Below are 7,006 nucleotides of genomic sequence, written 5' to 3' on the forward strand. Positions count from 1 at the left end.
CAAATTGAGATGTGTTATGTACATATACCAATTCCCCACAATGCATGCAATTAGTAAATCCTAAAAACATGTACTAATAAAAATTTAAAAGGAAAACAAAAAAGAAAATAAAAAAATTAACCTGAGAAGTCTAGTATTTTTATTTGTTTTTGTTTCTTTTTCTTGAGACAGGGTCTCTCTATGTACTTCAGGCTAGCCTTGAGCTTACTACATAGCGCAAGCTGGCCTCAAATTCAAAATGATCCTCCTGCCTCAACCTCTTGAGTGCTGGGATGATAGGCATACACTACCACCTTTGGTTGATAAATCTAGTTTTAAAAGATGCATGAGTGGGTATAAGGTTCATTATACAACTAAAGCAAATAAGTGTATAGGATAAATATACCAAAAAAGAAAACATCGATTAGAGAAAGAACAGCTCTGAAACACATCCACAGTTATATGGAAACTTGACATATGATACATATAGATAAAGATAGGAGTTAAAAACAGAATATTCAACAGATGATGCTGGGAAGAATTAATTACATGAAGAAAAGAATAGAAACTGAATTCCTTTTCTTTGAGATTTTATAACACTTTATGAAGAGTAATTTATATAAGCAAATAGAGGAAAAATTACCATCTCACTGGAAATTCTATGTTTAAAAAGGCATCAGTTCTTTCTGAATTTATCTATGGATGTAATAGTAACAGCTAAAACACACTTAATAACGGCCAAGATGGACAGAACTATACTTTCTTATTTCAAATATTACAACAAAATATAAACAAAAAGAGTACAGATAGATGACAGGAATGAATAAAAACAACAATGGGACAAAGACACAGCAGTCTGGAAATCACATTTTTTAAGTACCCTAAGAAGAAGTATGAGGTGGAGTAATCCAAATTCCTACTTCACAACACACAAAAACTAATTCTTGAGACAGGGTCTTGCTATGTAGTTTAGGCTGGCCTTGAACTCACTATGTAGCCTAAGCTGATCTTTAATTTGAAATGATTAAGGACATAAATATGAAAGATATCATTTTAATAGACTCTTTTTAGAGCATTTTTAGGCACACAGCAAAGTTGAAAAGCTACAGGGATTTCCTACATATCCCTAGGGAAAAAGGCAACATTTTAAAGCATTTATTCCCCCTCCCCCATTTTAAAGCTTTTAGCAGAAAATATGAATCTATACTTCTATGGTCTCATGGAAAGGAAGAATTTTTTAAACAAGATGCCAAAAGTACAAGTCATGCCTAATAGATGTAATCATTATGTACTGCGAACATGTACTAGTAAAAATAAATATTAAAAAAGAAAAAAGAAGTCATAAAAAAGTTGACATAGTTGGCTACATTTATAGGACAGAGTGTGTTCATTAAAATTCAAAGAAAGTAAAAAAGACAAGCTGACTATTGAGAAAATATTTGCTATGTGCATAACTACTAAAGGATTCGATTCTAGAGTATATAAGGAACTTCCTGAAATCAATTTTTAAAGACAAACAATAAAGAAAAAATAGGAAAAAGATATAAACAGGCATCCTTCTGAACAAGAACATCAACAGTACCTAAAGCAGTCCATATTAAATCTTCATCAGGCTACCATTCCATTTATCAAAAATCAAAAGTTAGGTAACCAGATGTACAAATGTCTTACATATTGACAAGAGAAGGACAGAATGAACATTTACTGCTTATAAAGATGTAAACTGGTACAACTAACTTTATAAGGCAGTTCAGTGTTACCTAGCAAAACTGAAGACCCATAATTCTGCTCTTATATTTAAGGAGGCTAAGAAATTCTTTCACGTAGATACAAAGAAAGATGGAGTGGCGTGGTCTTAACAAGATGGCTTTTAATGCTAAAAGTAAAAATTTTTTTAAAAAGAAAAAAGCTTGAAAATACCTTAAATATCCATTCATAAGATGTAGATAAACTGTGGTAAAAGTCACATGACAGCATGATATATATGAATAAAATGTTCCACATCAATGTGGGAGACTATAACAAATTTAATGTGCAAAAAAGTCACAGAAATCATATGGCATACTTTTGTTTATAAAGCATTCCAAAATACACAAAACTAAACAAAACGTTGTTTAGGAAGGTATACATATGGTGAAACTATAGAAAGTCAAGGAGAGTGGAAACAAAGATTCAGACAGGGAGAATGCACAAGGCAACCTCAAAAATATTGATATACAGTATATTATTTCTTAAGCATGATGCAAAATACAGGGCATTTATTTGTATTCTTTAATCTATAGACATGCTGAAAGTACTGTTTTTCCACATATGAAATAATTGTCAACAGAAGACATACAAAGACCTAAACTGATGGAAGCCTCAATTTTGCTTTGGTCAAAATATCTGATTTCTACAGAACAGTTTTAAAAGAATCATTGAATTACATGCATCAAATTATTTAAAAGCAAGTTGGAAGTATCAGAAAACTGGAAGTAGGGTAAAATACAGTCCAACACAGTTTATACTTATGATTTAAACACTGATCAGAGCATATGAACCCAATATAACAAATATTCATACATGAACCCAATATTCATAATTTGGATGGGGGAAGATGCAATACTTTATTGTGAATATAGTGCTATATAAATGCTCAGCTACTTGTTTCTTGGTGACTACTAGTTAATTATAAGAGAGGAATAATGTTGTGAAATGATACATTTTAACATATGGCAGTTCTATATTCTTTCCAATCTGACTAAACGTTCCTCTAATAACTATGCTGTAGTCTCTCCTTCTAACCTTTGCTTCTCAAATATGGATTTTCCGCTCTTTACTTCTTTATCCTCTATTAACACCTTACAGTCATTGGCTTCTACCTTTACCATGCCACTTCAGTTATGTATGCTGAGGTCAACTGCCTGCCCCCTAATTACCAAAGCCAACAGACTCTTGATCAGTTCCTAACTTCCCAACCCTTTGGACTCCTGTGACTCCCAGACAGACTTTTCCATCCTCTCCTGACTTCTAGGCCCTCCCTCTCTCCAAGCCTCCCTCTTTCCTGAATGTTCTTCAACAGTCTCCTCAACAGTCTCTACCCATCACTTAAACATTAGAGTTTCCCTTCTTTGGTCTTCCCCTTTTCTTAGTCTATATTTATTTTAGTGACTTTATTACTCCCATGCACTATCAAATGTCACAAATCCACTGCTTTTTCCAACATCTGTAAGTCTGAGCAGGACTTCAGAAAAAAAACAGATACCAATAATCTGTGAACTAGATAGCTTTGCCAGATGTCTCAAACTAATTTTCTCCCAACTGAATTAATCTCTCAATTTATTAGTTTTGTTCATAAGTACACAATTACAATTTAAGTGAAGCAGGTAAAATGTAAGACTTTTAAAAACATTTTTCTTGGAAGGTTAAAAAATAAAATTGTATTACAGCCTTCTTCCCCGTTATGAAGGTAAATTATTGTCATTAGTAAAAACTACAAAAATCCAATGATAAAAAGCAAATCCTCACCAATCCTCTCCAATCTCAGCTCTCAAAGGCAAGTGACGTTAACATTTCCTTCTAGAAAAAGAACCAAGAACTTACACATCAAAATATTAAACCGGCAAATAGCATTTTGTTAATTGTCAATATTTTCAAGGCTTTTTTACATTATTGAGAAAACACAACTCTATTAGTTGACTGCCTGCAGTGAGAATCTGAATATTTTAATTACAAAAATAATCTAAGGCTTCTAAATATTCTAGAAGAGGCAATAGCTTGACATCTTATGTGTACTATATCCAGATGTTACAGAGTGTAATATACTTTTTCTATACTTTAAGAATCCGTACCAGAGAAAAGAAGAAAATGCAAAGGGTAGAAATCAAATATCTAAAACCCAATTGGTCCATGATATTGTAATCATCTTGTGCTGCAAATATGTATTTGTACTAATTTTAAAAATAAATAAAGGTGACTTTTTTTGTGTGAAAGAAAAAAACTGGGGAAACTGCAGTTTACAAAAACCAAACAAAGTGATATTTTATACCTCCTAGCTTGCCTAAGTTTCTGAAACTTCGCGGCTGAATCCCTCGGCTAAGCCGGAGCGACACGGGGGGCGCGCGGCGTCCCCTCAGGCCGGGATCCCCCTTCTCGCGGCGGGGTCCCCTGTCGGGCCGCAGGCTCACCCGGCCGATCCCCGAGCCGACCTCCGACCTCCAACCGCACCGCCCGCTCCCGCTCGGCGAACGAGGCTCGGCCCCCAGACCTCCCCCCGGCCTCCGCGAGGAGACCCCGAACCGGGCCCCACCGCGACACGTACTAGAAAGAAGAGCCCGAGAGAGCCCCCCGGAAGCGTGGCCCCGCACGCCGCTCTCACCCGCCCGGCTCTCTCCCTCGCGCCCGCGAGCGAGTCCGGGAGGCCGAGGTGGCGCAGTCCGGGCACCTGCGCCGCGCCGGCTCCTCTCACCGCAGAGCGCCGCCGCCTCCAGAGCGGCGCTGAAGTGGCCGGCGGACCGCTTACCTGCCCCAGGCTTTGGGCGCTGGACCTTCTCCCGCAGAGGACTACCTCGGCTCAGCCAGCACCTAGTGAGCCCCGCCTGGGGCACCCGCCCCTCGGGAACGCCCCGCTCCCCTCAGGTACCCTCCTCCCGCCGCCCTCAGGTTTTCCCGCCCTCAGAAGGTCCGCCCCGCCCCGAACGCCCCGCCCCCTCGCTAGTCGGCCTCGCCCCGAACGCCCCGCCCCGAACGCCCCGCCCCTTTACAAGTCCGCCACGCCCCCACAAGGCCCGCCACGCCCCTTCGCAGGTCTTCCTGGTCCTCCGCTCCTCGCTGCTTTTGAGTTGGGTCCTAGGGTAGAAAGGGTACAGAGGAAGGTGACTGACTGTCTTGATGAACTTGTCTGAACTAGGGAGTAAAAAGCCTTTGTTGTAAGAGACAGCCCCATAATTTTTTTCTTAGAAGCAGAGAAGTTGTCTTGTGGTCTAACAGTCCTTGAGATTCAGCCCGTTTCTCTTCACCTTTGTTGCGATATGTCTGCTACTGCCTTGCCACCAATGGGCAGGAATCTTAAGAGTGTCCACAACACCTCGCATCTCCTATCTACGTTGGATCTTCTCTAACTCTGGCAACAGGTTGGCTGGCTCTGTTCTTTTATATCTCTATGGCAGACATCTCAACTCTATACTCGGACAATTATAGGATGAATTTCTAGGTTATCGGATGATGAATGACTGTGAGAAGATTAGTAGGTGAGTAGTGATCATCTCAATGCTCCAGAGATGCTGGGGTACGAGTAGGGCTGAGTTTCAAAATCACATTAATTCAGGGAAAAAGACACAGAATGCTTAATGCTTTCCTTAAGTTTATCGATGCACATCAGCATCTTTCAGGCCCGCGAGTCATGTTTTACTTTGCCTAATCCTCCATTTCCCATATTTGACCACAAAACTCTCTTTTTGAGAAATTAAGGACTGTCACCATTTTGGGGCATAAATATCTCAACATGCTTGGATGAGCACTACTTGGAAGTCCTAGTACATTCACCTCTGTGAATTTACCACCATTGTTAGCAAGGTTCTGTACTTCTGTGTATGCAAAGATTTCACCACTCATCTCACTTAAACCTGGCAATTTTGAAATAAATGTTATCACCCTCATTTTACAGTTAAAAAAGAAAAGGATCAAGCACCGAGTAGTGCCCGTCTGTAGAACCAAGGTGTGAATCTGGACCGAAAGGTTTCTGAGAGCCTTCTGTGTGTCAGGTACTGTGCTACGTGGTGCATGTGTGTGTGCATTCAAATAGTTATTGAATTAATAAAAATAGTCTTCAATAGAACATGAATTCCTAGAGTGCCTATGGAATAATTTTAAAATATAAATGTGCATATGGCTCCAATGGGAGTGGCAGACAGATGTATGCTTCAACCAAGTTATTTCCTTTCCATTTTGCATCTTTAAAAAATCATTAACAGTAGAATCCTATACACAACCATTCATTTATTTATTCACTTGTTCAGCAAACAATTTTGAGAGCTTGTAGTATAACAGGTGCTACTTCAGATACTTGCTTTGAAGAGAAAGTAACATTCCAACAGTGTCACAATTGCATGCCAAAAATCAAGTTCCCTTTCTGGGCACTAAGCTGAACTTTCCTCATTCACTTTTTATCTAGGTGAGGCCACATGATCTGGAGAATTTGAGCAGAAGTAGATTTTTCACTTCTGGATCTAGAACATGGGGACTTCATTCTTTTTCACTTATCATTCCTTGACAACCTTGGAACCTTCCTGAACCATACTGGCCACTGTTTAACCTGCTAATGTGACAATATGGGAGAAGTCTTTATTCTGGAGTGGTTTCATGGAATAAAGCTCTTCCCACTGCCCACCAACTTCAACTGGGTTGTGAAGTAAGGAAAAGAAAGCCTACTATATTAAAGTACTTGTATGTGGGGAATTTACTTTTCTAGTAGCAATCTAGCTTTGCTTACTCTGATTAACATTGTTATAAAGGATGGCAGACATATAGATTACATAAAACATATAGAGAATTTTGCCTCCCATTCTAGTCATTGTATGGAAAACATAGAATATAAAAATTTATCAAAGAACATAGTAAGGTCATAGAAATTTTGCTTGTCCCAAGCATATAAAAAAGCTATAGATACATGGGTCTTGGTTCTTTCTTAGATGGCTACCTGATCTGATCACTGATATCTTCACCTAAAATCAAACATAGAATCACAATCACATCACTTTTAGTAGCTTTTCTCAGGTTCTCATGGACAATAAAGGATTTCCTTGAATAGGTTTTAGGGGTTCCAGTGGTATTCAAAGTCCTTGATTCCCTACCCATCTTGCTTTTCTTCCCAACTACTGGCCCTGCCGACTTAGGCCTGCTCCAGAGTTTAGTCAAAGACAACTTAACTTTTCTGGAAGTCTTTCTTAGAGGTGACAGCTACCCACAGATATTTATACTGCTTCCCTTTGGGTACTGGCCCAGCAGTTAGATGTGTGTGGCTTCCTAGATTCACTGCAAGTTCTGACCT

At 39.2% G+C, this 7,006-nt stretch overlaps 1 protein-coding gene across 4 annotated transcripts in view; it reads right to left on the minus strand.

Moving 5' to 3' along the window:
- The window catches only part of Tc2n (tandem C2 domains, nuclear), a 47,764-nt gene extending 43,199 nt beyond the window's left edge, over positions 1-4,565 (minus strand). For 2 of the 4 annotated variants that reach the window (XM_023719703.1, XM_023719705.1), the window contains exon 1: positions 4,481-4,565. The gene's annotated coding sequence lies outside the window, so the exon portion shown is untranslated. Of the gene's footprint in view, positions 1-4,279; positions 4,383-4,480 lie in introns of those variants that run through there. The other 2 variants (XM_004635140.3, XM_023719704.1) reach the window with 2 other exon arrangements.
- Between the last annotated feature and the right edge of the window lie 2,441 nt (positions 4,566-7,006).

Source organism: Octodon degus, unplaced genomic scaffold (genome assembly GCF_000260255.1).
Source record: "Octodon degus isolate 3935 unplaced genomic scaffold, OctDeg1.0 scaffold00070, whole genome shotgun sequence".
Taxonomy (NCBI): domain Eukaryota; kingdom Metazoa; phylum Chordata; class Mammalia; order Rodentia; family Octodontidae; genus Octodon; species Octodon degus.